Below are 14,524 nucleotides of genomic sequence, written 5' to 3'. Positions count from 1 at the left end.
ACCACTGGTAACATTTTGCTCAATATCTTTTCCTTGTTTTTACAGCTGTATCTGTATAGATTTTTTTCAAAATTAGGATATTGTTGTTTTATGTTACTTTGTAATAGCTTCTCCCCTCTCATTTCATATAGCATGAACGTTCCTTATGCTCTTAAAGCTAGTGGCACCTTGGAATTCCAGTGTAAGTGACCACACAGTTAAGTAGTGGACAATTAAGTTGTTTCCATCTTTAAAAATACTCTGCTGATTTGGTAAGTAAAATATACTATTCCATTTTAATTTGTATTTCTTGTTTTTTTGTGTGTGTGAGTTTAAATATCTTCTCATTGGTTTATTGGCCATAGTATTTGTGTGTGTGAATTTTCAGTTTGTGTCCTTTGCCCATTTTTCTAGAGGTTGTTTATTTTTTAAAAAATTTTTTAGCATTTTATCTGAAATATATGTTGCATATGTTTCCTTCTAGTTTGTTTCCTTTTTAATTTTGTTAGTGTTACAAACTTTTTATATTGTTGCAAAAGAAAAGCTATTAATCTTTTCCTTTACAGGTTTTATTATTGGCCTCATGCTGAAATAATCTCCTTCTACCCATTTTTTTACTTTAACTTTTTAGTTTTTCTGTAATTTATTTTGGGGTATGAGTTGAAGAGAATGCTCTCTTTCTTTCTGTCATAATCCTTTCGTTCTTATCACCTTTCAATTGTATAACAAACTGAAATTAAAATTGTAATAATAAAATAGCTTCAACTGATGCTCAAGTAATTTTCTAGCATTGGTTTTCAAACTTTAACGGCATCAGAATCACTGGGAGGTCTGTTAAATTTAGATTTTTCTGCTCTAGAATTTCTAATTGGGTAAGTTTGGTTAGGAACCTGAGAGGCCTCATTTCTAACAAGTTTTCAGGTGATGCTGATGCTGCTGGCCCGGGATCACACTTTGTGAACCACACTATCCTAAGGCTTTCACCAGCCAACCCCACACTAGCCAAAAAGTACTTCTTACTATTCCACAGGTAGGCTCCTAGCTCTTTCTCACCCATGTGTTTTAGCATGTTTCTTCCACCTGCAATCTCATTCCTGTGTTTCTGTAATATCAAGCACATAATTGATCTCTTCTAAGAAATCTTTGACTTTTCTCAAGCAGGGATCTCTGATCATTTTTCAGAGATTTCACAGTATTTGGTACATCAGTCTACCTATCACCAGAGATGAATTTACTATGAAAATAATGCAGCTTAGGGTTAAAGTCCGTTAACTGCATGAACCTCTTCCATGATGAGGTACTTACTTTTGTATTTGTAATTTTATAATTCTTTTATTAAGTGGGTACCTTCAATTTGTATAAGCTTCTGTTCGTGCAAAATTTGGCTCTGTCCCTACTTATTCTATTGTGTCTTCACTGACTTTGAGTTTAGCACACCTCATTCATTTTTTTTAAGAAAAATATTGATTTTATGTGTACCTTATGTTCAGCACTGTACTAGGTACTGGGGATAAAGTGTAGCAAGGTAGACATGGTCTTTGCTCTGCTGAGCATTACAGTAGGCCAGACAAGACAGGCAAGTAAACAGCACTACAAGGGGATGACTAAATTGATGTAAGGTAAGGAAAGAGGGTTGTGGAAGCACATGATGAGCAGTGTAGCTCGGTTTAAGCAGGATGGGGCAGGAGAAGAGTCTAGGTGTTCAACTTGTGGAATGAACTAGTAAACTATTTCCTGACCACCTAGCCTGCTCTTGGTAGCGCAGACCTGACTGGGTGACGTACTCCTGACTGAGAGATGAAGCAGCTGTGAGGTAACTGTGTGTGGAGGAGGCAGTGCCAAAATGTGTTTTGGGTTACTTTTGTGGCAGTCTTACCAAGCCACACTGAACATCTAAGTAAATCTGTTAGAACTGTTATTTTTTGGAGTATTTGTGTGTAGCAGCTCTCAGGTCTTACACCAAGTGTTGCTATATAATACTAACCACGAGAGCTCCTTTTGACGCTCAGGCATATCCAGTGCATTTACCTTTTCCAAACTTTGACTAGCCCTTCTTAGTAGCATTGCTTTGCTTGTTTTGAGCAATGGAAGTCAAAAAAATGGAACTTACTGTGGAGAAAGGGGTTCTGTGGAAAGTAACCTCATAGGGTAATCTGGTCATAAATTTCAAACTGGGAAGTTCATGATGGATAGTCACGCCCTAGGCATATAACCTTTCAAAAATATTTTAAAAATTGATTTTAGAGAAGGAGGGACAGAAAGAGAGAGAGAGAGCTAGAAACATCAATTTGTTGTCCCATTTATTTATGCGTTCATCAATTGATTCTTGCATGTGTCCTGACCAGGGATTGAACCCACAACTATGGTGTATCTGTATGATATCTAACCAACTGAGCTACCCAGTCAGGGATAACTTTTTAGTAAAAGGTTTATCTTTACCTTAGGCAAGCTCTGTCCATTGTTTCTATGTGTCTAGGTTAACACACCTTTGAAATAAGCCCTAACCACTCTCAAGAGAGCACATAATTTTGTTTATTGTCCTGTAGTCCAATCCCTGCTTTGAGTCTTCTCACCTTTATGAAATCTTCCTTAGTTCTCTCCATTTCAAATGCATAAAAGAAACGATTACTCTCCTGAGCATTTGAGGTCTTACTCCCCAGCATATGATGTCAGTTTGGATCAAATATACTCATAAAAATTCTTTGCAGGTTTGGACATTTCTTACATGGACATCATAATTATTTGTAATGCCTGCTAATCACAATAAAAGCTAGTGGGTAGAGACTCTGTGGTGTCTTCCCCAGTAGACTATATACTTTGTGAAGATAAGAGATAGGTCTACCTTGTTAACTGCTAATCCCCAAAACCTAGCACAGTGCTGACCCAGAGTAATCACTATATATATATATATATATATATATATATATATATATATATATATATAGAAAGATGAACTGTGTATTTAATGATGTTGGGGAATTGTTATTAACTTTTAGGTGTGATAATGGTTGTAAAGTTATCTTTCTTAAAACTACATTTTACTGATTATGCTATTCAGTTGTCCCATTTCCCCCACTTTATTCCCCTCTGCCCCGCACATCCCCTCCCACCTGCATTCCCTCCCTTTAGTTCATGTCCATGGGTGGTACATATAAGTTCTTTGGCTTCTACAATCCCTACACTATTCTTAATCTCCCCCTGTCTATTTTCTACCTACCATTTATGCTACTTATTCTCTGTACCTTTTCCCCATCTCCCCCCTCCCACTCCCTCACTGATAACCCTCTACATGATCTCCATTTCTGAGGTTCTGTTCCATTCTAGTTGTTTGCTTAGTTTGTTTTTGTTTTTATTTTAGGTGTGGTTGTTCATAATTGTGAGTTTGCTGTCATTTTACTATACATATTTTTTATCTTTTTTTTTCTTAGATAAGTCCCTTTAACATTTCATAAAATAAGGGCTTGGTGATGATGAACTCCTTTCACTTGACCTTATCTGAGAAGCACTTTATCTGCCCTTCCATTCTAAATGTAAGCTTTGCTGGATAGAGCAATCTGGGATGTAGGTCCTTGCCTTTCATGACTTGGAATACTTCTTTCCAGCCCCTTCTTGCCTGCAAGGTCTCTTTTGAGAAATCAGCTGACAGTCTTATGGGCACTCCTTTGTAGGTAACTGTCTCCTTTTGTCTTGCTGCTTTTAAGATTCTCTCCTTCATTTTAATCTTGGGTAATGTAATTATGATGTACCTTGGTGTGTGCTTCCTTGGGTCCAACTTCTTTGGGACTCTCTGAGCTTCCTGGACTTCCTGGAAGTCTATTTCCTTCACCAGATTGGGGAAATTCTCCTTCATTGTTTGTTCAGATAAGTTTTCAATTTCTTGGTCTTACTCTTCTCCTTCTGGTACCCCCATGTCGGATATTGAAACGTTTAAAGATTTCTTGGAGGTTCCAAAGCCTCTTCTCATTTTTTAAAATTCTTGTTTCTTCATTCTGTTCTGGTTGAATGTTTCTTTCTGCCTTCTGGTCCACTCCATTGATTTGAGTCCCGGTTTCCTTCCCATCACTGTTGTTTCCCTGTACATTTTCCTTTATTTCACTTAGCATAGCCTTCATTTTTTTCTTCTAATTTGTGAACATATCCAACCAATTCTGTGAGCATCCTGATTACCGGTGTTTTGTAACTGTGCCTCTGATAGGTCGGCTATCTCCTCATTGCTTAGTTGTATTTTTTCTGGAGCTTTGATCTGTTCTTTCATGTGGACTATTTTTTTCCTAAGCGTGCCCCTTACGTAGTAAGGGGAGGAGCCTGAGGTGTTCACCAGGGTGGGGCAACCCACGTCACTGGGTTGTGATGCTGTATGTGGGAGAGGGCTCAGAGAGGGAACAATGCTGTTTCCTCTACTCTGCTGGTTTTTAGTTACTTCCCCCGCTACCCACAAGCAAATACGGCCCTTCTGGCGCTGATTCCTGGGTGGGGGGGTTTGTGCACATTCTAGGGCCCTGTGGGTCTCCTCAACGAACTCTCCTGTGAAGCTGGGAGTTTCTCCCGCCCCTCAACCCCCACAGGTGTTTTCAATCAGAGGCTTTGAGGCTTTACTTCCCCTCACTGGAACCCTGGGTTGTGAAGTCCGTCTCACTCTCCAGTTTTTCCTCCATGTTTATCTGCATGAGAATGCGGAATCACCCAGTCTGCAATCCTCCGGCCTGACGAGTCTCCTTGCTACAGCCTTGCACGAGCCAGTCCGCCAGCCACCACCTTGCTGCCAGTCCTCTCTGCCCCGGCTACCCGTCTCCGCCTTTCTGCAGGTCTGGATGGATGTTTCTTCTTTAACACATTGGTTGTCAGATTTCCATGCAGTTTGATTTTCTGTCAGTTCTGGTTGTTTTTTGTTTTTAAATTTGTTGTACTTCTTTTGGTTGTGCAAGGAGGCACACTGTGTCTACCTACACCTCCATCTTGTCCAGAAGTCTAGAACTATGTTGTTCAAGCCTCCCTTCAAAATAGAGGTAATGCTAAAACACAGCTTTGGCCAGTGAGATGCAGGCAGAGGTAGTTATGAGGGGATATGAGAAAAGCTTCTATAAAAAATGGAGACAAAAACCAGTTCACTGAGAAAGAAGTAGAGATGGTCCTCAAACATATTTAAAAAATACTCAATTCATAGTAATATAAATATAAATTAAAACTAGCCTGAGCTATATTTGTCACTGTCAGATAAGCATAAATCCAAAAATTTGATAATAAACTCTTTTTGAAAGGTTACAATAAAATGGGCAATTTGTTGATCTCTGAGCTCTCAACTATGTTCCATTGGTTTATGTGTCTGTTTTTATGCCAGTATAATATTGTTTTGATTACTATAGCTTTGTAATATAGTTTGAAGTCAGGAAGTATAATTCCTTCTGCTTTGCCCTTCTCTTTGAAGGTTGCTTTGGCCATTTAGAGTCTTTCATGGTTCCATGAAAATTTTAGGATTTTTTTTTCTATTTATGTAAAAAATGATATTAAAATTTTGACTTTATAGATGGTTTTAGGCAGTATGGACATTTTAACAATATTAATTCTTCTTATCCATGAACACAGGATATCTTTCGAATTATTTGTGTCTTTTTTCAATTTCTTTCATCAATGTCTTATAGTTTTCAGTGTACAGGTCTTTCACCTCCTTGGTTAAATTTATTCCTAAATATTCTATTATTTTTTAATGCTATTGTAGAAGGGATTGTTTTCTTTGTTTCTCAGGTAGTTTATCTTTAGTGCATAGTTTAGCTAATGGTTTGCCAATTTTGTTTATCTTTTTTTTCCCATTGCTTTTATTTATTTTTTTGCACATTTTTTATTGTTGTTGAAGTACAGTTGTCTCTATTTCCCCCCACCACTCCCCCGCTACCTCAGCCATCCCCACTTCCCACCCTTGATGCTACCCTGCTTTGGCTTTGTCCACGGGCGCTTTATACATGTTCCTGACATCCCTTCCCCCTTTGCCCCACATTGTCCCCTCCCACCTCCCCTCTGGTTACTGCCAGTTTGTTCTTTATTTCAGTGTCTCTGGTTATATTTTGCTTGCTTGTTTGTTTTGTTGATTAGGTTACACATAGGTGAGATCATATGGTATTTGTCTTTCTCCACCTGGCTTATTTCACTTAGCACGATGCTCTGCGGATCCATCCATGCTATCACAAAGGGCAGAAGCTCCTTATTTCTGCTGCATAGTATTCCATTGTGTAAATGTACCATAGTTTTTTGATCCACTTATTTACTGATGGGCACTTAGGTTGCTTCTAGCACTTGGCTATTGTAAATTGTGCTGTTATGAACATTGGGGTGCATAGGTTCTTTTAGATTGGGTTTCAGGGCTCTTAGGATATAATCCCAGCAGTGGAATCTCTGTATCAAAAGCGAGTTCCATTTTTAGTTTTCTGAGGAAATTCCATACTGTTTTCCACAGTGGCTACACCAGTCTGCATTCCCACAAGCAGTGTGATAGGGTTCCCTTTTCTCCACATCCTCTCCAACACTTGTTTGTTGATTTGTTTATGGTAACTATTCTGACCAGTGTGAAGTGGTATCTCATTGTGGTTTTCATTTGCATCTCTCTGATGGCCAGTTGTTGCAGACCCCGGTTTGTGGGGTCCATGGCATTGTAGCTGAAATAAAAGAAATTCACATGCACTACCAAATCCTGTGGAGAAAAAGGGCGGGCGGCTTCTCTCTCAAGAGGAGCAAAAGCCTCGGCCCTTGCTTCAATGGACTTTTACTGTTTTTCTGGGCACATTACATAAAGGTCCTCATTTACTATGCAGAGGTTCACTTTAGGTGGTTATCTTTTACAGAAAACAAAGGAGAGGATGCCACTAATCACATCACAGAAGAAGGATATTTGCAAATGAAAAGGGAAAAGTGGTTGAACTGGTTACACTCATCCTTGGAAGGTTTAGCATGGATTTTAGGAAGTTACTTTGCAGTAAATGTTTGTTGCCTCAATTCAGGGTGAGGGACTTTTAGCAAAAGCAAGTCTCATAGCAGTCTTGGTACAGTGCAGGCCTGATTCCCCACGGGAGAGCCTATCTGTGGGCATGGGTCCTGTGCATCTCAGAATGGGAGCTGGGACCACAGAATGGTCTCCTATATCCACCCCCCTTGTTTTTAGTTAGGATCACTATAGATCCCACAAAGCGTGCTGCTTGCTGGTCTCTCATATGACACTGGGATAATAATTTGCAAATACATCAAAGTACACAGAGCATTATTATAATCAATAAGCAACCAGCATTCCAAAAATCCACACTCTCCGATTAGGCCCATCAAACATTGTCAGGCAGTAATGATCAAATAGATAACATTCAAAGAACTATAAGGACTTATTTAGAATCAGGGTAAGATAGCTAAAAGGCCACAAAACTTTGGGGAAACAAATTCAGTTTAGGCTTGGACCCTTATCATTTAAACTGAGGGTATTAGTAAAGCAGGTTTCACAGGATTTTATGCTTTCTTAGGCCTGATTGCCCCGGGGAACCTGCCATTTCAAGCACAGGGCCGCACCCACCTCTGGCATTGTTTCAGGCTTAGGCCAAGCAGTAGAAGTAAGGCAGCCAAGAGATTAGAAGACTTCTTGAAGACAGAATGAGGATTCAGGCTGTGTCAAAGCCAAGGGGCAAGGGTCCATCACCCCCTATTTCTGTAGGCCCCCAAGCCCTTCCCTGAGGACCCCCACAAGATCATGCTTGTCTTAGGTCATCCCTCCCTTGAGAAATCTTACCCGTCCTTAGCTAACCGATCATGCCCTGAGGTCCAGGTAGGGTGAAATTAGGTGGTCAGAGTCAGTGCTCCAGCCAAGGAGATAAGCTTTGTCTCCTCAGTGGCTTTGGGTCCCAAGATCTCTCACTCTGCCTTAGCCCTGGGGGATTACAGCTTCTGAAACCAGGCAGGGCAGTTCCCAACATCTAATCTACCCCCTTTTTTGTTTGCAAATACAACTGTAGCTGTTCAGCCTGTGAAACCTAGTATTTGCTGTTCCCAAACCCAATCTTAAGAACACAACCTCTCTATATATCATAAAGCACAAATATGGATTAAGACAAGGAGGCATCCAAGGGCTGCCATGACCCAAACTCATAAATTCAGTCCATTGAACCAGTGTTTAGGGTTCAGACATTGTAGGTGATTGTGAAGGGTCTGGCACACTTTTTGTTCAATAAGGCCTTTGCTTGAGCATTAAGAGCCCTGATGTCCCCCCTGTGGTGGGGACACGCCTAAAGAGAACATTATGGGACACTGGAGGATTGTTGCCTTCTGCAGGAGGTGCTTGAGCCTCAGCCCCTGTCATTGGGGCAGGCCCTATCCTCCCCCATTGGCAGACCCAGGCCCATGAGTGTTGGTGTGGGTGTCCATTTTCCTTCTGGTTGTTCAGGGTCAGCTGGGCCATCTGGTCTGTCCGTTGATCAGTTCTCAGCCCCAGGTAGCAGAGCTTGGTGTCTGTCCCACTCATGATAAGGCTTTACTCTTTTGGCTGGCAGCCAGACAGGACCTGTAGGGATGGAAACACATGCATACTCCATGTTAAGAAATCTACAGGGCCCTGCCAACAGCAATCTCCCAGCGGATCTCTATATAAAACCTCAGGATAAGATGACTTTGGCTCTTTCTTCTGAAAATGTTTCTCAATTGGAGTATAAAGTGATTCATACAAGTGATTCACAATTTAGAAACTTATATGTAAACATGGCTAACATAATCAAATTTTGGGGGGAGGACTCATGGCTCCTCCTTTTTGTTTTTTTAAGAAGATTTTTAAAAGTATGATGAACCTGTTCTATAATTGCCTGACTGGTTGGATTGTAAGGTATTCCTGTTTTATGTTGGATATTCCAAGCTGAGGAAAAACCTGAGTAGAATGGGCAAGGTATCCAGGGCCATTATCAGTTTTGATTTGCTGAGGCCATCCTACATGACTAAAGGCCTCAAGCCAATGGGCTTGTATATTTTTAGCAGATTCCCCTGTCAAGGCAGATGCATGTAGGGCACCAGAGTATCAATAGAAATATGAACATACTTGAATTTTCCAAAGGGAGTGTAATGAGTGACATCTGTTTGCCAAATTTTTTGAGAACTTAGTCCTTGAGGATTAACTTCTGTGGATGGGGGTGCCTTGCTAAGGGCTTGGTAATCAGGACATTCTTTAATAATTTGCTTAGCTTGGGAGTGAAGAATATTAAACTGTCTTCGGAGTGCCTGGCTATTTTGATGAAAAAACTGATGAGAAGGTGCTGCTTCCTGGAATGCAGTAAGGACACTGACTAAGGCATCCGCTTTATTGCTACCATCTACCAGGGGGCCAGGCAAGCCTGAATGGGATCGAATATGAGTAATGAAGAGGGGGTGTTCTTGCTTGTCAAGGAGGGACTGTAGGGTCAAAAATAGGTTAAGTAGATTGAGGTCAATAGAAATCTTAATTAACGCCTGATCTAGATGCAGAATAGTATAAACAGTGTATTCTGAGTCACAGACCATATTCACAGGTTCCTGGGGCCATTGCCGCAGGGTCATGATTGCAGTGGAAAGCTCAGCCCTTTGAGTAATGTCCTGAGGATACAAAACTTCTCCAATTTTGCCCTCTTGCCAGGCAATAGCAGCCTGTCCAATTTTTCTGGACCCATCAAGAAACACAGTTCTTGCCCCAGTCATTGGTGTTGGGCTGACTTTTTCTGCTAGCCTTATTTGAAGGAATGGAACATTTTGAAGCAATTTATCTGAAGGCAGGTTAATTTCTAGTCCTCCTACAAAGTCAGCTATGGGACACTGAAATTCTAAAGATTGAGCTGCCAATTGTTGTAAATAGACTTGAATTAGGGGATGTGAATAAAAGCAGGATCATATCCAAATAACTGCTGTGTTCACTCATGTCCTTTTATAATAAGATGGCACAATGCAATTATATATGGTAATAGTACGTTGTGGTTGATGAGACAGAAAAAAACATTCTATCGTAGCTAAGTGAGATAACAATTGTCCTATAAGGCCTGTTAGAGTGCCTAAGGTGGAAAAGCCAGAAAAGACGGACAGGAAACTGTGAATTAATTCTAGTTAGTTGTCGCTGCTGAGTATGTTGATTTATTATAGTTAATTCTTGTAGGGCCTCAGAGAACAGTTTTCTGGGGGACTTAAGATCCAGTTCCCCTTTAAGGTCATTAAATAAATGAGTTAATTGTTGGGTATGTATTCTGAGGCTGGGTCGCACCCAGTTGATTGCTCCCAGGAGTAGTTGGAGGCAACGAAGAGTCAAATCCTTGGGTGGACTAATTTGAAGAACTTGAGGTGGAATTGTCCTATTAAAAAGAATATAGCCTAAATATTTCCAAGGTTCTAACTGCTGGATTTTTTTTCTGGAGCAATTACTAGCCCAGCAGAAGCTACAGAATTTTTAAAAAAGGAAGCAGTTTTTGCTAAAATACCTTGTGAAGGAGCTGCAATCAGGATGTCATCCATATAATGATAGATAATTGAATTAGGAAACTGATCTCTTACTGGCTGAATGGCTGTATGAAGGAAATGCTGGAAGATAGCTGGGATGTTAAGCATTCCCTGATTGAAACCGCTGTAAAGGCTGAGAATTGTTAAGGACCGGCAGGGAAAATGCAAAACTCTCCCAGTCATTTTCTGCTAAAGGGATTGTAAAGAAACAGTCCTTTAGGTCAATAATTAGAAGTGGCCAGTACTTTGGAATGCAAGCTGGATTAGGGACTCCTGGCTGCAGAGGACCCATAGGTTGGAGGGATTCATTGATTTTTCTTAGATCATGAATAAGCCTCCATTTGCCAGATTTCTTTGGTACAACAAAAATAGGCATATTCCAAGGGCTGTTGAGGGTTCAGTATGACTTGCTTCTAATTGTTGTTTAACTAAAAGGCAGGTCTGTTCAAGTTGCTCTCCTTTAATTGGCCACTGATCAACTCACATCGGCATATTGGAGAGCCAGGTAAGTGGTAGGGGAGTTATTAGAGCAGTGGCCACTAGGGAAAATGTGGCAGAGAGATTTGCATCCCCCACTGACTGAGGAGATCATGGCCCCAAATATTAAGGGGCATAGGCAGGATTTATGGCCGAATTCTCCCTACCTGTCTGTTTGGTCCATAACACTTAAGAGAGCATACACTGACTTGTGGCTGAGAAACTCCTCCAACACCTGTTACAGGCATTCTGCTGTCTGTTAGAGGCCATTCAGGAGGCCAAAACTGATTTGAGATAACAGAGATGTCGAATCCTGCATCTATGAGTCCAGGAAAGGTCTTATCCTTTATCTTTATTTGTAAGATTGACTTACTTAATTTAATTGATTCTGTCCCCAAAACTGATTGATTGTTTGTACTACCAAAGCCTCCCTTTCCCCTCACTGTATTCTGAGTCTTTGAGATTATGTAGGGGAGTAGGAGCAGCTGGGCAATATGAGTTTGGGCAGGAATAACATGATAACCAGAAGCTTTAAGCATGATTTTAATTTCCCCTTGATAGTCTGAGTCAATGACCCCCAGCTGAACAAAAATGCCTTTGGCAGTAATACTGAATCTCCCTAAGATTAAACCAACTGCTTCCAGGGGTAGAGGTCCCCAGACACCACTGGGAGCTACAATTACTTGATTCTGTTCCTTTAAGATGAGTTCATTGGTGGTGACCAAATCCAGCCCTGCGCTTCTACGGGTGGCTGCACGAAGGTCGGAAACTGAATTTCCCTGCATTACCTGATATTGATTGCTGTTCTGAAAGCTCCAATTGGAGTTGGGGGCATTGGAGTGGGTGCCCCCTCAGAAGTTTCCCTGAATAGGTTGGCAGTTTTTGTCAAATTTAGAGTGGCATTCCTTTGCCCAATGTCTGCCCTTGCCACAGTGTGGACAGTCCTTTAGGGGAAGCTTGTAATTACCCTTTCTCTTTTCCGTTGTGGATGAACAGTCCTTGCACAGGTGACCAGGCTTTCCCCAACTGTGACATCTGGGATCTCCCTTAATTGCAGCAGCTAAGAGAGAAGCCTTATGCTGCTCTGTGCCTACATCTTGGCAAAGTTTGATAAACTCACTGGTGTCTTTGGTGGTAGTTCACAGGGGCCCTATAATGGTCCTGCAGTCTTTGTTAGCATTTTTATAAGCTAGCTGCCACAAATGAGCTTTGGCTGGTCTGTCATTATCTATTTGCCTTTCAATAGCTTCTTGGAAGAGATCAGTAAAGTCAATATATGCCTCTGAAGCACCCTGATGGATATTGGTAAAGGAAGAAATTTCCCTGGCCTGAGAATCAAGCACAGCCTTCGTGGCTCTGAGAGCAATTTGAGCACTTTGACTAAAAGCATGAGGATTTAGTCAAGTCTATTGACTAAAAGCACTTTGAGCCATAGCAGTGGCAAAATCACCAGACCCAAGCAGCATAGGGAGGGTGACAGGATTATTCATTTGTGCATTCTCAGCCACTTGGTTGCTGGCTCGCTGAGAGTACTCTGAATGCCAGACTGAATTGAGCTGGGGTTAAGACTGTCGTGGTCAGAGCAATCCAGTTGCTCTGTTTTTCTGCATCTGTTGATATGATCATGTAATTTTTATCTTTCATTTTGTTTAAGTGATGTATTACATCTAGTGATTTGCAAATATTGGAGCATCCTTGCATCCTTGGGATGAATCCCACTTGATTATGGTATATGATCTTTTTAACGTATTACTGGATGCAGTTTGCCAATATTTTGTTGAGGATTTTAACATCTATGTTCATCAGTGATATTGCCCTGAAGTTTTCTTTCTTTGTTATGTCTTTATCTGGTTTTGGGACTAGGATGATGCTGGCTTCATAAAAAGAGTTTGGGAGTCTTCCATCTTCTTGAATTTTTTGGAGTAATCTGTGAAGGATAGGGGTTAGCTCTTCCTTAAATGCTTTGTAAAATTCTCCTGTGAAACTGTTTGATCCAGGGCTTTTGTGTGTTGGGAGTTTTTTGATTACTGCTTCAATTTCATTTGTTGTTATTGGTCTGTTGAGGCTTTCTGTTTCTTCTTCATTGAGTTTTGAAAGATTATATTTTTCTAGGAATTTGTCCATTTCACCTAGGTTTTCAAATTTCTTGGCATATAGTTCTTCATAGTAATTTCTTATAATCCTTTGTATTTCTGTGGCATCAGCTGTAAATTCTCCTCTTTCATTTCTGATTGTGTTTATTTGGGTCCTCTCTTTTTTTCTTAACGAATCTGCTTAAAGGCTTGTCAATTTTGTTTATCTTTTCAAAGAACTGCTCCTGGATTTATTGATCCTTAAAATTGTGCTTTTAGTCTCTATGTCATTTAATTCTGCTCTGATCTTGGTTATTTCCTTCCTTCTACTTGCTCTGAGCTGTCTTTGTTGTTGTTCCTCCAGATCTTGTAGGTGTAGGGTTAGGTTGTTTATTTGAAATGTTTCTATCTTTTTTAGGTAGGCCTGTATCGTTATGAACTTCCCTCTCAGGACTGCCTTCACTGTGTCCCATAAGTTTTGGATTGTTGTGAGTTCATTTTCATTTGTTTCCAGAAACTTTTTGATTTCTTCCCAAATCTCATTCTTGACCCATTCATTTTTAAATAGAATGCTATTCGATCTCCTCGAGTTTTAAGTGTTTTGGGTTTTTTCCTTGAGGTTGGTTTCTCGTTTCAGTCCCTTGTGGTTGGAGAAAATGCTTGATATGATATCAATTTTCTTGAATTTTTTGAGGCTTGTTTTGTGTCCTATCATGTGGTCTATCTTAGAAAATGTTCCATGTACATTTGGAAAGAATGTGTATTTTGCTTCTTTGGGATGAAAGGCTCTCTATATATCAGTTAAGACCATTTGATGTAGGGCATTGTTCAATGCCACAATATCTTTGTTGATATTTTGTTTGGAAGATCTGTCCATTTTTGACAGTGGGGTGTTAAAATCCCCTACTATAATTGTGTTGCTGTCAATATCTTTCTTGAAGTCCTCCAAGATTTTCTTTATGTATTTGGGTGCTCCTATGTTGGGTGCACATATATTTACAATGTTTATATCTTTTTGATGGATTCTTCCCTTGAATATTATGAAGTGACCATCTGGGTCTCTTTTTATGGCTCATTTTTGAAGTCTGTTTTGTCCGATATGAGTATTGCTACTCCGTTTGTTGGTTTGTTTGTTTGTTTCCATTTGCTTGGGATATTTTTTTCCAGCCCTTTACTTTCAGAATGTATAGTTCTTTTGTTCTGATGTGGGTCTCTTATAGGCAGCATATGTGTGAGTCATGTTTTCTTCTCCATTCAATCTATGTCTTTCATTAGAGCATTTAATCCATTTACATGTAAGGTTATTACTGATAGGTACTTATTCATTGCTATTTTACTTCCTTTGTATCTGTGTTCCTCTCTCTTTCTCTCTCACTCTTTTTCTTCGTTTTTTTTTTTTTAAAGCAGACCCTTTAGCATTTTTTGTGGTGTTGGTTTGGAGGAAGTGTATTATTTGAGCCTTCTTTTGTCTGGGAAACTCCTTATTTTACCTTCAATTTTAATTGAGAGCCTTGCTAGATAGAGTA

This window comes from Phyllostomus discolor, chromosome 2, assembly GCF_004126475.2.
Source record: "Phyllostomus discolor isolate MPI-MPIP mPhyDis1 chromosome 2, mPhyDis1.pri.v3, whole genome shotgun sequence".
In the NCBI taxonomy this organism is placed as follows: Eukaryota; Metazoa; Chordata; class Mammalia; order Chiroptera; family Phyllostomidae; genus Phyllostomus; species Phyllostomus discolor.
This window is presented reverse-complemented; position numbering follows the sequence as displayed.